The 20,555-nt window shown below is 38.7% G+C and overlaps 1 long non-coding RNA gene across 7 annotated transcripts in view; it reads right to left on the bottom strand.

The window, feature by feature from the left end:
* LOC111556558 overlaps positions 1 to 20,555 on the bottom strand; it is a 415,573-nt gene that overhangs the window by 16,567 nt on the left and 378,451 nt on the right. For 6 of the 7 annotated variants that reach the window (XR_006585905.1, XR_006585900.1, XR_006585898.1 and 3 more), the window contains one exon: positions 13,337 to 13,541. This is a non-coding gene — a long non-coding RNA (uncharacterized LOC111556558). Of the gene's footprint in view, positions 1 to 13,336; positions 13,542 to 20,555 lie in introns of those variants that run through there. The other variant, XR_006585899.1, reaches the window with a different exon arrangement.

Below are 20,555 nucleotides of genomic sequence, written 5' to 3'. Positions count from 1 at the left end.
TTAATAGGTGAAAAAAAAGTATTGGATAAAATTTTAACACTTATTCCTCATAAAAACTCTCAGCCACCTAGGACTAGATGAAAACTTTCTCAATTTGATCAAGGGCATCTGTAGTTAACATCGTATTTAATGGTGAAATGTTGAATGCTTTTCCTTTAAAATAAGGAACAAAACAAGGATGTCTGCTCTCACCAATTCTGTTCAACATTGCACTGAAGGTTCTAGACATGTAATACAGCAAACAAGAGATATAAGAGGCATGCCTTATAAAGGGGAAAGAAGATTGTCTTTATTCATAGGTATATGATCATCTAGGTGGAAAAATCTTATGAAATCTACAGAAAAGGCATGAGAACTTGTAAGTGAATACATGATATAAGATCAATATGAAAATGAATTGTATTTCTTTATACTAAAATGAGCAATCAGAAACAGAAAAAAAACCCTTACTATTTACAATCATATCAAAATAGGAAATATTTAGAGGTAAATCTAGTAGAAAATATGCAAGACTTATAACTGAAAACCACATAATGTTTCTGGGAGAAATGAAAAAACCTAAGGAAATGGAGATATAGAGGTCACAGTTATAAACTGGAAGACTCAATGTCATTAAGACGTCAAGTCTCCCCAAAATGATTTCTAGAAGACTCAATGTCATTAAGATGTCAAGTCTCCCCAAACTGATTTCTAGATTCAAACTATCCCAATCAAAATCCTTGCAGATTCTTTTTTGTAGACATTGATTTTAAAATTCCTTTTGAGGGGCGCCTGGGTGGCTCAGTTGGTTAAATGTTCCACTTAGGCTCAGGTCATGATCTCACGGTTCATAAGTTAGAGCCCTTCATCCGGCTCTGTGCTGGCAATGCAGAGCCTGCTTGGGATTCTCTCTCTCCATCTCTCTGTGCCCCTCCCCCTGCTTATGTTCTCTCGCTCTCTCTCTGTCTGTCAGATAAATAAATAAACTTAAAATTTTAAAAATTTAAAATTCCTTTTGAAATGCAATGGACCCAGAATAGACAAATAACTATGAAAGGACAAAGGGAAAGTTGGAAGACTTACAGTACTGACTTCAAGATTTATTATAAAGCTGCAGTATCTGAGATATTGTGGTAATAGCATAAAGATACCAATCTTCAATATGTGTGCACCTAATAACAGAGCTACAAAACAAATGAAGATAATGCTGATAAAACTCCGTGGAAAAATAGGCAAATCTACAACTGTATTTGGAGATTGCAACATTTCCTCAGTAACTGACAAAAAAAGTAGACAGAATCTCAGAAAGGATGTAAAAGAGCAGAAGAATATAAATGAAGCATCTTGACCTAATTAACCTTTGTAGAACACCATGTGCCAGAACTACAGAGTACTCATTCTCAAATGCATATGGAACATTCATCGATATAGACCATATGTTGGGCCATACAATGAGCCTCAATAAATTTTAAACAGAAAGAAAGAAAGAAAGAAAGAAAGAAAGAAAGAAAGAAAGAAAGAAAGAAAGAAATCCTACATACTACAATAGAATTAAATTAGAAATTGATAACAGAGCTATCTAATTTATTAATAGCCCTCTAATTTACTTGGAAATTAAACAACACACTTGTAGATAACCTAAGAACAAAGGAAGAATCCGGAAAGAAAATCAGGAGATACTTTGTACTACACATGAATGAAAACAGAAGATATAAAAAACTTGTGGGATGCCTCTAAAGCCATGCATAAGGGAAGTTTATAGCTTTAATACTTACACCAGAGAAGAAGAAGAAATGATGAATTTTTCATTTTAAGAAGCTACGGAAAGAAGAGCAGATTCAACCAAAGCCAAAGAAATAATAAAGACCTAAGAGGTAATCAATTAAAATACAAAATTTATGAGCAATAGAGAAAGCCAATAAAGCTAGAAGTTGGTTCTTTGAAAGTTTCAGTAAAATTGATAAACACCAGGTAGATGTATCAGGAACAAAAAGAGAATATGTAAATTACCAATATAAAGAATCAAGAAGTAAAACTACTACACACATTCAAAATTCTAATGCCCAGAGGCACCTGGGTGGCTCAGCTGGTTAGTGTCCAACTCTTGATTTTGGCTCAGGTCACGATCTCCAGGCTGCGCTGATAGCCTAGAGCCTATTTGGGATTCTCTCTCTCTCTCTCTCTCTCTCTCTCTCTCTCTCTCTCTCTCTCTCCCTCTCCAGCTTGCACTCTTTGTCTCTTTCTCTATCGTTCTCTTTCAAAAACTAAGTAAACATTAAAAAAATTTTTAAGTCCTTTACCTATGGAAAGCACAGTTGGTTACATTGGTGAATTCAATGAAACTTTTAAGGAAAAGTAACACCAATCCTAAACAATTTCTTTTTGAAAAATAGAAGAGGAGATAATATTTCCAAGTTTATTTTATGAGTCCAGAGTTACTTTGGTGCCAAAAGTAATGACATTATAAGAAAACTACAAACCAACCTCCATCATGAATATACATGTATAAACTTTATCAAGTTCCTAGCAAATTTAATTCTGTGACACATAAAAGGGATAATACATCACGGCCAACTGGTATTTATTTCATAAATATAAGATTGGTCCAAGATTTGAAAATCAGGATCAGTTAATGTAACTTACCACATTAAAAAAAAGGGCAAAAATCACACAGTCTCCATAGATTAAAAAGTATTTGTCAAAATTTAACACCCATTTATTAAAAAAAATCAACAAATGTCTCAGCAGACTGCAAATGAAAAGAAGCTTTTTCAGTCTGATAAAGGGCATCTACAAAATATATAGCTAATATGATGTAGCTAACATCATAATTATAATGGCATAATTCTGCTAATGAAATCTGAAACACTTGCCCATAAGATTGGAAATAAAGCAGAGATGTCCACTCTCGCTATTTCTACTTGACATTGTATGAGAGGTCCTACCTCCAGTAGGAGGTAAAAGGCATAGAAGAAAAAGTAGAAGGTAAAGAAATAAAAGGCACACAGATTGAAAAAGGATGAAAAAGCATCTTTGTTCATAGACAACATGTTGTATACATAGTCCTAAATAATCTACATAAAATAACTAGAACTAATAAGTGGGTTCAGTAAGGTGGTGGTATTCAAAGTCATTATACAAAAAGTAATTGCATTTCTACATGCTGGCAATAACTTCTGTAAAATGAACTTCAATATCATTTAGAATAGCATGTAAAACCACAAAACACTTAGGATTAAAATTAACAAAAGATGTGTAAATTCTATATACTGAGGAAAAACAAAAATACGAAAATGTTGCTGAGAGAAAGGAATGAGGATCGAAATGAAATGAAGAATTATACTACGGTTATGGATTGGAAGATTCAATATGGCTGAGGTGATGGTGCTCCTCATGATTCCAGTCAAAACCCAGTAGGCTTAATGTGTGTGTGTAGACATTGGCATGTCATTGCTAAAATGCATTTAGAAATTCGAAGAATGTAGAATAGCTACAACAATCCTTAAAAAGAAGAGCTGTACTAGAAAGCTGCATTGTATAGACACAGTGTGCTGTCGGTATAAAGACAGACAGTGAAACATAATAAGAGTTCAGAAATAAAACTACACCTTACGTTAAGGAACCAAAGCAATTGAAGGAGAAAACAAAAGCCTTTTAACAAACAATGCTGGAATAAGTGGATATCCATATAGAGAGGTGACCTTGAACCTGTACCTCACCCCATACACAAAAATTAATTAGAGATGGTTAACACATTTGAATGTGAGAGGGGATGAAAATCAGCCCTTGGAGGGTAAAATTTTCTTAGATATTACAATAGTTTGTTGTCCTCCAAAGAATAGATACATAGTATATCTGTGGTTATAACACATTTCATGTTTGGGAGGTTGGGGTGATTAGAAGTAGAGTATCTAAAGACTCCTATGGAAGTATTGTGGGTTGAACTGTGTCTCTCAAAACTTATACAGAAGCCATAACCCCTGGTACCTGTGAAAGTGATCGTATGTGGAAATAGGGTCTTTACAGATGTAATTAGGAAGCTTAGATGAGGTCATACTGGAGGAGGGGATGACTAGTGTCCTTATAAGAAGAGAAGAGATATAGAGACAGGGGAGAAGGCCATGTGAAGACAGCGCAGAGATTGGAGAGAAGTGTTACCAGCCAAGGAATGCCAGAGATTCCTGGCAAACCATCAGAAGCTAGCCAGAGGCAAGGAAGGATCCCCTCAACAGCGCTGTCAAAGAGAACAAGACTCCGCCAACCCCTTGATTTTAAACGTCTAGCCTCCACAACTGTGAGACAATGAATTTCTGTTGTGTGAAACCCCCAAGATTGCTACTGTGTTAAGGCAGCCTTGGGAAGTTCACATGGGGGATGAAAATGTAAGAAAGGTCAGGAAACATTGGTCCAGAAGAAAACATAGGAGAACAGTTTTGTAACTTTTGGTTAGGCAAAGATTTGTTAGATGGACCCAGAGAACACTAGCCATAAAGGAAAAAAATAATGACAAAGAGGACTTCATCATCAAATTACACACTTCTGATTCCCAAAAGGTTACATCTGTTAAGAACATTGTTTAGAAAATTAAGAGAGAACTCACAGACTTGGAGAGAATGTTTGTCACAGATAGCTGACTTATAAAGGACTTACAAACAATATATGGAGCAGTACCATTCAATAATAAAGAGGAAACTCAATTCACTTGTGAGCAAAAGACTTGAATAGACAGTTCACAAAGGAAGGTATTTGAATGGTCAATAAGCACATGAAAAAATGCTCAACATCATTAGTCATCAGGGAAACACAAATTAAGACCACAATGAAGGGGGCGTCTGGGGAGCTCAGACGGTTAAGCATCCGACTGGATCTCGGCTCAGGTCATGATCTCATAGTTTGTGAGTTTGAGCCCCGCTCCAGGATACACACTGTCAGCATGGAGCCTGCTTGGGTTTCTCTCTCTCCTTCTCTCTCTCTGTGCCCCCCCCCCCAAATAAATAAATAAGCTTAAAAAAAACCCACAATGAGGTACCACTACACGCCCACTTGAATGGTATAAATAAAAAGACTGACGACACCAAGTGGTGACCAGGATGTGAAACTAGTGGGAGTACACAGCTACTTTGGAAAATGGTCTGCCATTTTCTCATTAAGTTAAACATATACCTAGCCTATGTCCCAGCAATTCTGCTTCTAGGTGACGACCGAAGAGAAATGAAGACAGGTCTACCATAAGAGATGCACACAAATGTTTATAGCCAAAAGCTGAAAACGACTCAAAAACGTCCACTCTCAAGAGAATAGATCAGCAGACTGTAGGGCATTTATATAATGGGTACTACTCAGCAGTAAAAAGGAAGAAACCACTGACAGTCTCAACAACGTAGATGGAGCCTGAAAACATCTGGCTGAGTGAAAGAAGCCACACTCAAAGTGTACCTACTCTACTCTTCCATTTATACGACGCTCTGGAACAGAAATTGCCCCACTCTACACTGACAGACACATCAGACCAAGGGATTCCTGCCTGGGATTCCTGCCTGGAGGCGCGGGGTTTACTTCAAAGGGGCACATGGGAACTTGATAGTGATGCAGCTGCTCCATCCACATCCTCATGGAAGTGGAGGCTGCATGTGTGTCCGCACAGGTTAAAACGCATGAAGCTAATAAAGTCGTTAATGTCTGTCTGTGCATTTTGCTGGCCCACGTGGCTGAGGCCAGGAAAATGGCCGTTCTCCCTGATGTGGCTAAGTCAGCTTGGAGAACCCCCGACAGGTGAGCGGGGACCCACGTTGAGGAAGCATCGAAATGTCTAAGAGTGGAAGCCTCTTTGCATTTTGATAGCTGTGTGGATGCAAGGGCCAGTGTCATGTGAGGACGTGGGCAGCTGAGTGTCAGAACATAAACATATGTTCTCCTACGTCCAGGACCATCTCCCCAGAAGCCTAAACTGTTTCACACACCTGGTGGTTCTGTAGGTAAGTCAAAGGAAGCACATCATGAGCCTGTGCAAAGAAAGTCAGTTCACATACTGGCAAGCCTTACTGAAAGAAGCAGTAGAAGGGTCTAAGACTCCCATACAAGGGTGCCTGGGTTTAGTCGGTGAAGCATCGGACGCTTGATTACGGCTCAGGTGGTGATCTCAGGGTTTGTGAGTTCGAGCTGCGCATCAGGCTCTGTGCTGACAGCAGGGAACTCACTTCAGATCCTATGTCCCCCGCTCTGTCTATCCCTCCCCAGCTTGTTCTCTCTCTCTCTGTCTCTCTCAAAAATAAATAAGGAAATAAATAAATCTCCCATACGTTTACAAGAATGCTGACTGTGTTGAGACAAACACTTTCTACAAGGGACCCCAGAGTTTCTCTTAAAGAGTCTACATTTGGCATGATCATTATATTTGTCCCCCCACCCCCCGCCCATTTCTTGTTCACAAGGATTTTCCTGAGGGAAGTGGCAATCTACTCTCTACCACTTTTGTTTCCCCTTATCTTTATGGAAAGGGTATTTTAGTCTCTAATTCCTTTTATAAAGCTGACTTTGATTGATGGTGATAACTATAGTTGTCCTCTCCCGCACAAAGACCTGGTTGGAGGAAAGCCACAGCTAGTAACTAACGAGCGCACGTTGTTATGGCTCAGGGTCAACATTGCAGGGGACCTGGGAAATTACAATCAAATCCCACTTATTCTTTTCACCCTACTTCAGCAGCATTTCAAAAGCAGTTTATTTCATTGGCAGGTGGTATGATTGGTGGATTATTTAACATTTCTTTGTCAGCTTGTAAAGACTTTAGGTAATTTCTTTACTGCAGCTCAGTGGTTAGAATTGCACTACATCCAGAACCCAGCATTTGATATAATATTATCTGTTATATTATACCACATATATATGTACATATATATATATATATGTCTGTACATATATATATATATATATATATATATTTCTTATTCAAATTACATTCCAAACTGCTTTTCAAGATTAAGCCCATGACAACATGTATCTGTAAATTGTTCTTTCAATGAGGTGACATATATTCAGCTGAAAGCAAACTCTTTCTCCTCCAGAGTCCTGAATCATGTGGTGTCCTGCCTGGCCTGGGGTTAGAGCTGCTAAGCATTCAGAAGTGCAAGGCCACATTGCCCAAACCTGTTTGTAGTTAGGTAGTCAGCAAATCTCTCCCATCGCTCAAAGTGGCTATCTCCTAACTTGTAACTCTGACTTCTCTCCTGGGAGGGTAAGACAGTAATTTTGGTGGGGGCACAGGTGGAAGAGAAGATATACTCCTCTGGTCGTATATTCCACGGTCCATCCTGTGGATACCCTTTGACTGACCTCTATTGTGGGGTCTCTAGTTTCTTCTGTTGACTGTAACTCCTCTTTCCCCATTTGTTAATAGAATGCCACTCGGTATAGGCACAGTGTAGGCATTCAGTTTGTGTTTGATGAATAGACTGAATGCCTGCCTGTTTTGATAGCTTCCCTTCTTCCAAGGGATGTACAGAGCTCTCTCCTGGGAGGCACTGAGTTCAACACAAAGCTCTATTGATTTTGCTGGACCTTTGCCAGTCACCCAGACACTCATATTCCAGTTACAAATTTTGTTCTTTACTCATTGGCCAGAATACCCTGGCTGCTGTAAGTATAATCATTATAAATGTAAATATAATCTTTACAAACGTCCCCTCAGGCATGTGCTATGGGAACCTTCTAAAAGCTTTTCTCCGGGAAGCCAATGTTTATTGAGCCAGGCAGTGTGCCCTACCTACATCGTCTAGGTGTTTGACACTCGTCATGTAATGTGACCCAAATGACTAGACGATGCCCATTTTACAGGTTAGGAAACTGTGGAGCGAGAAGCTCAAGGAGCTGATCCACGTTTTCAGGGCAGGTAGTGTGCTACCAATGCTCTTTTCCACTGCTCCTTAAGACACAGGTTTCTCCGATATGGCAGAGGATGTAACATTTCTTTGTCCTGGCAGGAAGCCTATTAAATATGAAGCACACAGTGCTGATGGAATTGAGTGATCCCACTCTGTTCTCTGGGCTCCGCAGGGGAGGGGTGTCACAGTGGTCAGGTCTGGGCGTCCTGACATCTTGTGAGGACAGGATGACCCATCACCCCCCCACCACCACCACCACCCATGCCTCCTCACAAGCCTCGAAGTCACATTCTGTTTGTCACTTTCCTTTAGAACCACTCCTAAGTGTTTCTCTCTTTAGGTGTTTGCAACCTGTGTTTCCAAATTAAGAAGCAGGCTACGCACTTTCCTACAGACTCATTGAGAACCTGCTGTGTGATGCTCTTACCCGCCTGCTTATCACTATCCTCGGATTTCTGTGATCTCTTGAGTTTTGCTCTTTGGCTTAGGGCAGAGATGCGTTACCGTCGCAATAATGTCGTCCGGTGAGATACGTTTTTTTTAATAGCTGTCTGTACCAACTCTGAGGAAGCCACAGGATTCACTTTGATAAGCGAAGTTCTTTGAGAACAGAAGCTTTGTCATATTTACCTATGTGTCTCTGGTGCCTGGCACAGTTCCTGACACATAATAATCAACAAGTGTTGGCTTCATAAGGAAGTTAGATGGCATTGTCCGGTACGTCGGAAAGCAGGGTCGAGCTCTAGGACCCAAATGAGAGGAACATCTGTTTCTGGAAAGCCACATTTGCTGCCTAATTCCCCCTTCCATTTATTTAAGATTGAGCTGAGATAACATAATTGGCTTTAAAAGGGCCATTTTCCTCTACTGCTACTCCACTTTCTTGTATATTTCAAAGATGTGACCTGTTGTTTTTCTGAGTCCTTCTGTGTTTTCATTTCATATGAGAGAGTTTCATTTGGGGAGCTATAGAAATTTAAAACTATGAAAATTCATGTGAATTCTGGAAACCTAAGCCTGGACAGCAATACAGACCCAGACTATGCAGCTATGTGAGAAAGTTCAATAAACAGTTCTGCTTAAAAGGGTAGGATTGTTACAGAATACTTGGTGAAATACTTGTCTTTCTGCCTGGGCTCCCTATTGAATGGTGAGCTGACTATCGAACGGTGCTTCTCCAGGAAAGGGCCAGGCCTTCACTGATTTCTGTTTCCCCAGCTCATCACTAGCAATTTGAACATAGTAGGTGCTTGATGAGTGTTGACTGAATGGATTTGTGAGGGGATTAATGAAGGCATCAAAATGAAGTTTCTTTTAATTTAGAAAGTAATCTGGATCAAGAAGCCTAGAGATATAAGAGATCTATTTCTTGGGTGTATATTCTTTTTAGGTGTTAGAGGGCGTAAGGGAATAGCTGATCTGTCTGGGTCAAGGCTTCTGTTCAGTGCAGGCAACGTAGAAATGCCCGTCAGAGGTGAGCGCTCTGTGCTTGGCCTAGCTGGGCCATCTGTTTATGTAAGTGCACCCTCACCCCACGTGCTTAAGGAATATGGTACGTGTTAAGGGATGACGGATACCATTTGACTGCTTACCATTCAAACACTCAATTTCACTTATTAAGACCAGTGGCCAGAAGGTCTGAACTCATGGCAAAGCTTAAGCATAGAACACCAAAAACAAACAGAGAACAAGTAACAGCTGTGGCATCCAGGACTATTTACAATGTTGTCACATCCTAGCTTTGCCAGGGGCCTGGCTACTGCTTAGAACTGCACAGTAATAGAAAATCATGTATATTATTTATACACTTTGTATACAATGTATACATTACACAGAATGCAGGAACATAAGCAAGGCTCCCAGCGGGGTGACACAGGGGTGGCTGAGTGTGAATGAAAAACCACCGCCTGGGCTTAGATCATCAAATTCTAAAACAGAGTAGGATTGGTTTCTGCAAACACTTTGAAAGCATAATTTGAGGCATGTTAAGAGGAATGTGGTCCAGAGTTAGGGTTCTTGCTTTCTCCATCTGAGTTATGGGTCGTCTTCTTTCTCTACCCTCACCCCCAATCATCTATCATGTATTTATCTATTGCTATCCATCTGTCGACCATCTATCTACGTATCTATGTATGGATGTATCTGTTGTCTATCTACCTACCCATCTATCTACTCAGTGAAGTGGGATGAAATCACTTACAAGATGAAGAGTACAATACCATTATAATAACTTGGCCTTCTTACTCTTGTTCCAAACACGCATATTTGTTTAGCTTCTATTGCTTAAAACACTTCTTTTGGTGTGCAGTGCTCATCTGAACAAACTTCCCTTAAGTTTTATTTGCCCAAACATATTAACTTTTTAAATGTGGTATCAGGTCTTCTTCCCTAGACCATACGTTTTCGAGGACAATGACTTCTTTGTGTCCCCTGCTGTTTCTGTAGACCTAGCCTAACGTTTTTATTGTTAGGCACTCATAAAGATTTATTCAGTGTAAGATTACAGGAACAAAAGGATGAAATGAATAAGCGAATTTAGCAAACATATTTGAAGACAGCAAAATACCTACTCCACTAATACCTATTAGTGTGGGTCTTGGAATCGGACGGACATGAGTATATATGGACCTTACTTTTTATTAGCTGTGGGAATGGGGATAAATGCTACCTTCTCAATGCTGATTTCCCCATCTCTGATGCATTTTAAATAAAAAAAGCATTTTGATCACCAAGGCTGGCTCCTTGGCCTCCGCTAATTACCTTTCTTTATTGCTTGCTAATTCTATACCATTTTACCATTATGAATATGCAAAGTTGGCAGAGTCCCAGGGAAATTTCACTATGGGTGGAAATATTATGTTCAGGAAAGTACTTTGATTAGCAAGCTTCCCCTCAGTAATCATTCCATTTAGTTTTTTGGGGAATTATCTGATCTTCAAGAAAGGGTTTAACATTTTTAGAAAGCGATGTGGATCTTAATCTGAACAAGATATGATCCCAGCACACTTAATTACCAAGACTAATGCATTAGGTCTGTTGAATTTAAAGCAAAGGAGTGTATGCATGTATTCTGGGGCCTCCCGTGGGGCTTGGTTCTGGGGAGGGGAGTAGTTCCTCCCCAGAGGTGAGCAGTAGTGAAGGGGGCATTCAGCCTGGACCTCACATTTGCCAAGATCTCCCTACTTTACAGTTTTAGACATTGTCTTACATACACACAATCATTGTAATCATGTGTTAAACGTGCTGATTTGTTAAATATAACATTTAAAGTAATATTCCACAAGGGTACTCTTTTTTGGCATTCAGATTTAAAAACTACTATTAAATCCTCAAGAAATAGAAACGGCTCATTTTCTGTCAACGTCTGAAAGCCCTATCTGAGGCCACCTATGTGTTTATGAGATCAACTTTTTCAGAAGAAGATACGCTTTGCACATGCCATAGAGCTGCTTGAATTCCTTTTATCTCAGAAAAGGAAGGCAGAGATCTCTTTGCCACATTGCTTTTTTAACCACCCGAACACTAGGTGATATCCAGTAGTCGGATTAGTGACAGTTTCTCTTGACCCAAAATTAAGTGCTCTTGACCTGTGGCTTGCTATACGTAGCCCCTCTGGGCCGGATGTAGGACTTTCCTGGCACCGCCTGCCAGTTGCAGAAGCCTAAGCCCTTGAGAAATCTCACGTGAAATGTTTGCTTCTGGCAGTTTGTTTCTGTATCTAGGTAATTTGGACGGCACTGGCATATTTTAGGAAGGTATTTTTTTTTTTTTAATTTTTTTTTTCAACGTTTATTTATTTTTGGGACAGAGAGAGACAGAGCATGAACGGGGGAGGGGCAGAGAGAGAGGGAGACACAGAATCGGAAACAGGCTCCAGGCTCCGAGCCATCAGCCCAGAGCCCGACGCGGGGCTTGAACTCACGGACCGCGAGATCGTGACCTGGCTGAAGTCGGACGCTTAACCGACTGCGCCACCCAGGCGCCCCAGGAAGGTATTTTTAAATACGTACATTTGTCTACTTTTTCTATGTGTCACTTTTGCTTTATATACTTTGCTGTCAAATTAGTGGCAGTATTATGTAATATAAATATAAATATATAATAATATAAATTTTGTATATATACAAAATTGGAATCTTTATCTCTTCCTTTTGTTATTGTGAAATGACCCTCTATCTGCAGCAATGCTTTTTGTCTTCAAGGTAACTCATTACCTTTCTCTACAGTTTTTCTTTTTTTTTTTTTTAATTTTTTTTAACGTTTATTTATTTTTGAGACAGAGAGAGACAGAGCATGAATGGGGGAGGGTCAGAGAGAGGGAGACACAGAATCTGAAACAGGCTCCAGGCTCTGAGCTGTCAGCACAGAGCCCGACGTGGGGCTCGAACTCACGGACCGTGAGATCACGACCTGAGCCGAAGTCGGAGGCTCAACTGACTGAGCCACCCAGGCGCCCTTCTCTACAGCTTTTCTAGATCTACTGGGTTTTTCTTGGGTTGAACTAAAATATTTTGTGATGGTCAAAAAGTAGAGACAAGAAAGTTCACGGAAAGCCAGATTACCCTTATTTTATCCGAATACATTTACTACTGATGCTCTATGAACTGAACAACTGTGATCTTTTCTGCTCTGCACCCCTATGTCTATGGCTATTGTAAGATCTGCTTTGTTCTCACGTGACCTCACCCCTGCAAGTGAGCATCTGACCTGAGTGAGCCAGGATCATATTTTGCAGAGTTTGACTAGAACTGAGAGTGCCAGTCCTTATTTGTGCTAGGAGCTATAAAAAGTACCTAAGAGATCTGGGTACCCATGTTTCCCATTATGAGAAAGAGAGCTGTCTTTAGTGAGAGAGAAGAAAACTTAATCTGAGAGATGAGGGGTACAGGGGAGGGGTAGGTGGGATGCCATTTGCATTATTAGTTTCAATAGTCTGGGAAACCAGTTGGGTTTCTGCTATCTCAAAGGTCCTCATTTGTCTCCGTCTTTCCTGGATCCTGAGACAATAGCCCCAACCTTTTGCTCTAACTAGCTGAAGTTGAATTTCTATCATTTACAACCCAAAGAATTTTTATGAATATGCTCAGCAATGAATTTTCCGCTTTGACTCTAGGAAGACTCTGGCCATGGTTTTTAGAAAATGAATTTCGGCTAGAGGCTCAGTGGCACCAGCTACAGCTCAGCTCTGGAATTTTAAGACACAAGATGTTAGGCAGGGCCATCCAGGAAAGTCCGTGTAACCTCTTTTAAGCAATGCTGTCTGGAAAAGTGTTTCATCTTATGGGGTGCACAAACAAAATCTTACCTTTGGCTTATGACCAAAGCCACTATGTGCAGAACCTCATCAGTGAGCACCAGTTGTGAAACATGACCCTACAGCGTGATGCCAACCTCTCTAGGCAAACACAGCAGTCAAGAGTATGAAAACCAAAAAGAATGTGCATGACGAGCGGGTGAGGAAATGAGTTTGAATTAGCTTCACTCTGAGGCTTTATATAACTGCAGCAGTATTTGGGGAGTATTTATCAAATCCTATTTCTTCCTTTTTGGGTGATATGAAATTACCTTCAGTGGTTGAAATTGGCTTTGCTCGTTGAAGGCTTGATTTTGTTACCCCTGTTTCTCTCTTTCAGGACTCACAGATAGCTGCCCGGTTCCTACAGTCGGCCAATGTTCCACTCCCTGTGGCAGTAGAAAAATATCACAACCAATAAATCAGAAATATTCCAAACAGACTCTAGGTCCAATATTTGTGTCTGTTTCACTGTAAGAGGGTTATGTTTTGGGGGGGCGCCTGGGTGGCTCAGTCGGTCAAGCGTCTGACTTCAGCTCAGGTCATGATCTCACGGTTTGTGAGTTCAGGCCCTGCGTCGGGCTCTGTGCTGACAGCTCAGAGGCTGGAGCCTGCTTCCGATTCTGTGTCTCCCTCCCGCTCTGTCCCTCCCCTGCTCAGGCTCTGTCTCTCTCTCTCTCTCTCTCTCTCAAAAAAAAAAAAAAAAAAAAGTAAATAAACATTAAAAAAATTTAAAGAGTATTACGCTTTTCCCCTTGTCAAAGAGCATTATGCTGTTTCAAGGAGGGGTGAAATCACAGGAAATGAGGCTAAGACATAAGTCAGTCATGAATTACTCTTCTCATTTCTGCTTCTTAGTCTGGCCTGTCAAAGTAGCAGAAATTAGGAATTCAGATTATATAATATCATTGGACTTTAGAGAAATATTTACTCAGTAATGTCTTATGAAACTTTATTTGCAAACTTCAACTCCCTTTGGGTATGATTATAAATCACATGATTGAAACTGACACTGAAAAATACCCAAGTACCACAAAAATAAGTGAAAATAAGGTTGAAATAGTTCCTTTTTTTGCTACCGTAATTAGAAAATGAAGTATTCTGCATAGTTACATTTTCTAAATAACTGAATATAATTTTTTAAATTACTGAAACTGAAGATTTTAAAGATTTTTAAAGAAATGTTTTTAAGACAGATCATGCATTTCCTTGTCTTACTATGTAGAATAGAAAACACAATAAAACTTATTTATTCAGTAAATATTTATTAAGCACCTAGTATATGCCAGGCACTGTGAGAGGTCCCCAAGCTATGAAGACACACATGATCCTGAACCCCATGAAGGTACATCTTAGCCATTTTTCTAAGGATGCATGATTTTTGATGAATATGCATTACAGACCTGATACTTTTTTTAAAAAAATTTTTGTAACGTTTATTTATTTTTGAGAGACAGAAAGATATAGAGCAAGAGGGGGGAGGGGCAGAGGGCAGAGAGGGAGACACAGGATCCGAAGCAGGCTCCAGGCTCTGAGCTGTCAGCACAGAGCCTGATGCGGGGCTCCAACACACGAACAACGAAATCATGACCTGAGCTGAAGTCAGATGCTTAACCGACTGAGCCACCCAGGCACCCCACAGACGAGATGCTTCTAAGTGCTTCTGACTTACTTAGGACTCAACACCTTGTTAGTTTTGTTGTGGTCAAATCCAACAACTTTGTTTTGCCTCATGACTTCTAATTTGGGAATCTTATTTAATAAGACTTTCTACATGATTAGGTCACAAAAGAGATCTATATTTTCTTCTTTTCCTTATCATTTGATCCTTCCAAGTACAATTGTAGTCTAGCTCTGTACATTGTACAACAAAAGAATACAGTTTTATTTTTATTCATATCATCACATCATTTTTTTTTCTTCTGTAGAGGTCCTTATGTATTCTGTTAGGAGAAATACAAAATATTGTATAGAGTTTGCTGCATTTGACTATTACTGGCATAGAGGAATTTTACTGAATTTTTTAAGTTGATCCATCTGACAGTAAAGCTAACCTCTCACATCACTTCTTTTTGATTACTTGTTGATTCTACTGGCTTTTCTGGTTAGATGATAATATTATCTGCATATGATAAGAGTTTAGGTATTTTTTTAACTTTCTTTATATCTTAGCTTTTTTGTCTTATAGTTAACTCACTAACCAGGAATTTGTAACATAATGTATGTAATGTATGTAATGGTAAGAGTCCTTATTTTGTTTCCAATCTTAATGGAAAGTTTTAAAATTTCTCTGCTAAGAATGATGTTTGCTTTAGGTTTTTGGTACTTCATCTTTATTAAGTTAAGGAAATTTCCTTTTTTATTGCCAGTTTTTTGAGAAGTGTTTTAAAATTATAAATAGTTATTCAATTATATCAAATTATTTTTTCGCCTCAGTCAAGACAATCATATGATTATCTCATTTAGTTTAGTCATATGGTGAACTACACTGAACCAACCTTGTGTTTCTGGAAATCAACCCCACTTAAACATAATGTACTATTTTTAAGACACTTTTGGGTTTCCTTAGCAAATATTTTTATTTAGGATATTTTACCAATGTTCTTGCATAGTCCTGTAATTTTCCTTCTGTGACCTGTTCTTACCTACTTTGGGAATCAAGGTTAAGATCGATTAGTCTCATAAGAGTGTTTAAATAGTGTTCAATAGTTGGGGCGCCTGGGTGGCTCAGTCGGTTGAGCATCCGACTTTGGCTCAGGTCATGATCTCACCTGAGTTTGTGGGTTTGTGAGTTCGAGCCCCGTGTTGGGCTCTGTGCTGACAGCTCAGAGCCTGGAGCCTGCTTCTGATTCTGTGTCTCCTCCTCTCTCTGCCCCTCCCCTGCTCATGCTCTGTCTCTCTCTGTCTCTCAATAATAAACAAACGTTAAGAAAAAAAAATAAAAAATAAAATAAATCGTGTTGAATAGTGTCTCTTATTATTCTACACTTTATAATGACATATAAGGATATGTTCTTTGAATATGTGATAAAAGTAATCTATAAAATTACCTTGAGACTTGGGGCTTTTGCTGTGTGGAGAATTTTACTACCATTTCACTTTTTAAATTGTTATTTGTTTATTCAGGTTTTAGTTTTTGGACCAATTTTGACATTTGATATTTTTCTTTTTATCCATGTAGCCAGGCGAATCAGTTACTGTGTAAGTGTTATTCCCTTAGTTCCTGTTGCAGCTGCTCTTCTGTTTCCCATAGTGTAATAATTTATCTGTGCACTTATACAGTATATATCATATAAAAATTTATGAATTAGAGAATAGTACATGACATATACACACGTTATATGAGATACTACATATGATATATACACAATATACAATACCTATTACATAAAGGTAAAAATACACTGTACCATGTATGGTATGATATACTTCAATATACATGTTCAATTACATATATAAGTAAAATATATAATAAAATATATGTGCAATAATACACCACATCAAGTATAACTGAAAGTTAAAAGCTATTATATATATTATTCATAGTTATTCCTCTTCATGTTGTATTTATTGATCTCTGCACTGAGTGCCCCCTCTCCCTTTCGGGGCTCCCCCTGCACATTCTCACTCTCTCTGCCAATGCTTTGTTTCTGTTGCACATTTCCTCGTGTAACCAGTTTCAGGTAGTTAGTCTTCTCTACTTTTCTTTTGTTCTTTCACTCATTTCTCCCTCTTATCTTTACTGTTTCCTTATTTGGTCCTCTGGGGTAGGGGTGTGCTTGTTGCTACTTTTTTCCAGATTCTTGGGTTGAATGCTTAGCATTTGTCTCCAATATTTCTTATTGCTGGCAAATGCGTCCCAAATGAGAAATTTCCCGCTAAGCACTTGTTTAACTGTGTTCTAACAATTTTGGCTTGCAGTATTTCCTTGTGTCTCTGTTATAAGTATTTTGCAATTTTCCTTAGGATATTCTTTTTAACCAAAGGGTCATTTAATAGTACGTTACTTAGTTTTCAGCATAGGAAATGAAAGGAAAGTCTTGTTGCTGGATTCTAAGTTTATTGTATGATGATCAGAGAATATAGTCTGTGTGATGCTGGTTATTTGTAATTTAACACAAAGAGTTTTGTAAATATTCCACGTTTGCTCAAAAACAATGCACATTCTCTGTAGGGTATAAAATTCTCTACATCTATTGGTTTGAGCTTATCAATCATGTTATCTCAATATAGAATGTTTTACTTGCTTGGTTTTTTGTTTTTACTCAATTTAAAAGTTTCTGAAAAGGCTGTGTTAAAGTCTCCAATTACTGATTTTCACTCTTCAGGACAATGCTTTACATATTTATAGAATATATTCTTAGGCACATATATGCTCATTATTCTTACATCTTTGATTTACCATTCCTTTTACTAACATATAACATCTTACACAACTCAACCAGGGAAATACCAGGGAAGTAAGAAAATTCTAGATGGCACAAACATGCAGGGATTTAGTAACCAATCCTATGTAAATGAGAAGATGGCTCCCATTGTTAGCTTGGAAATCTGGGTGGATGACAATAGGAATCACTAGGATAAGATATACAAAGGGCAAGAAGGGGTAGAAAAGATGAAATGAGTAAACCTTTATTCATCTATTTATTTCCTCATTAAGTAAATATTTATTGAGTGCTTATTATATGTTAGGTAGTATACTAGGCATATTTGCCCAGAAAGTTTTCAGGTTATGTTAAAGATAAATTAGCCCCATAACCTCATCAAAGTTTTGCTCACAAACCATCAAAGTATAAAGACAAATCATAATGTAGAGATTCATTTACAAGAAATTGAATGTAATGGACTTTCTATAGTGCATGGCACCTATAGAGAATTCCCAGGCTAGAAGTAGGTTTAAGATCAACAGATTAGCATGATTTACAAGCTACAACTTGATTCCAACTAAAAAATAATGAGTTTATTCTTACAAATGAAATGATCCTATCTATTAGCACCAAACTGGACCTATAGCATATCCTCCTTGAAGGTTTCAATCTTCAGTGAGTGCACGAATTACCTGGATGCTTGATAAAAATGCAGATTCCTGAACTTCAACCCCAGAGATTCAGGAGGTCAGGAGGGAGCCCGAGTGTCTACATTTAACAAGCTTCTCAGCTTATTATGTATTTAGCAAGCTCCTCAGGTTACTACTGTATTTTGAGAAATGCTGCTGGACACTTTACTAATTCAAATTACTGGATGTTCATAAACAAAGAAACAGAATCCAAAAACTTACTGCCTCCAAGGCTGGGAATGGACAATTGCCAAACATGTAGATTTATTTAGATGAGATCTTGTTTCTCAGGGACCACAAATTTGCTTCTTAAATACATTTAGAATGTTAAAAAAATGTATTAATATCGTCTAAGGGAAATAATCTCCATAGAAGGTATGAAAAACATAATTTTCTTACATTTCCAGCTACATGGTCTCCAAACTAGCCTTGTTTCTATATCTGCATAAAGGCTTTATTTTAATTTTATTTATTTTTAAGGCTTTATTTTTTTATTGCTAGGGATTCCTCTTTTAATAATGTCAGACTCAGTGACCACACAGATTTTTTACTAGTCCCTTCCATTGTGGAAGAGGCCCATCTTGTTGTTAGTTTCCCGGCTTAGGAAAGAGAGGGTAGTGAGCAAATTCTCTAGTTTTCTGTTAGCTGAGAAGATAAAAATTTACTCATTTTGACCCTGCTAAAATATTATCTGTCGCCTCTAGAAACTACCCAAAATCAGCAGCAAGTCACAGTGTCCTGTGATTTCTGGAAGCATCTTGGGAGCATTCTGGGAAAAAAAAAAATCCCATGATCACCCTTTATCCATAAGGAGATTTTTTTCTCTCCTCCCCACACCCCAACTTAGGAAAACACTCTAATTTGCTTCCTGCTGACAACTGAAGCAGGTTTGGGAAGCTATTCAACTTTAATAATAAAAGACTCTATGTAGATTATAATCTGCTTAAATTCAGAACTGTTCTAGGATTAAGACACAGAAGTAGATTTGAAAATAGGGCTAAAATTGAATCAAGTTTAATATCCATGGTATTAAAGGGATAAAGACAATCATTATGTATTAGCAGATATGGACCTTTGGACTAGGATAACAAGGTTGCCCCCAAACTGAACACTCAACAGATAGTGTAATGAATAAGCGTATATGATAGGCCATTCTGTTTAGGCCATCCAGTTAGAGAATTATAAAAATTTATGGGCAAGCAGTGTACAAGGGATTTTTCACAAAATATTCTGAGCTGACAACTAGATTAAATGGAAAAACATGTACAAGATTGGAAGAGGGCCATTGTGAATGGAAAAGTACACACTGCAACCGAAATGAGCATCATCAAACATGGGGCTGTTGGAGGACTTGGATTTAACCCAACAACGAATGACCCTGCAGCAGAATGAAGGTGAAGACACACACCAGGCTGGCAGACAGAGGAGGACACAGGGGTGCCCACGATTTGAAAACCTAGGGGCACATAGTATCTCCCATGATGAAAAGCGACTGCTATGTTTTAGTGACGGTGTCAGGTGATTAGAGCCTACACTGTCTCTCTTACCTGCTGATCTCATGATGCCTTATCAAAATATTAATGATCTTTACTCAGTACGAACTGTTAACACTAAGCCCGGGGGTGGGGGGGCAGTCAGTGATATCTCCATTCTTCTAAATTCAACCACTTGGTTGATTAATTGTTCTGGAATTTTGACAGGGACTGGTACTGGCTTTACTGGCTTCTCACGTTTATAGCCCATTCTTTCTTTCTCTTTGAAAACCAGAATAACGTTTGCCGGTCTTAAGTCCTGGTTATTAGAAAATACATACTTAAACCACAGTGCGATCAGCATGGACATGTACTGGTAATCATACGCTGCCCGGGGGTGGGGAATATAAAATGATTAAAATTGTGTTGAAAAACAGTCTGGCATTTTCTTAAAAAGTTAAACATATACTAACCATATATCCAGCCATTCTACTCCTAGGTATTTACCTGAGACAGTTGAAAACATGTACACACAAAACTTGTGTGCAAATGTCTGTAGCTGCTCTATTTGTAATAGCCAGGTACTGCAGTCAATCCCAACGTCCATCACTAAGTAAAGGGATAAATGAACTACAGTATATCTATGCCGTGGAATACTACTTAGCAATAAAAAGAACTATCTGTACACACAACAACATGGATGAATCTCAAAATTGCTATCATTTAGCAATTCTTTCATTAAGAACCAGAAAAAGAAAGAGTGTATATTACTCCACATATTTAAAACTCTAGAAAATATGAACAAATCTATTGTGACAGAAAAGAGATCAATGGTTTCTGGTGATAGGGGTGGACCGGAAGGGAAAGATGGAATT

The sequence above is a fragment of the Felis catus genome, chromosome D1, assembly GCF_018350175.1.
Source record: "Felis catus isolate Fca126 chromosome D1, F.catus_Fca126_mat1.0, whole genome shotgun sequence".
NCBI classification, from domain to species: Eukaryota; Metazoa; Chordata; class Mammalia; order Carnivora; family Felidae; genus Felis; species Felis catus.
This window is presented reverse-complemented; position numbering and strand designations above follow the sequence as displayed.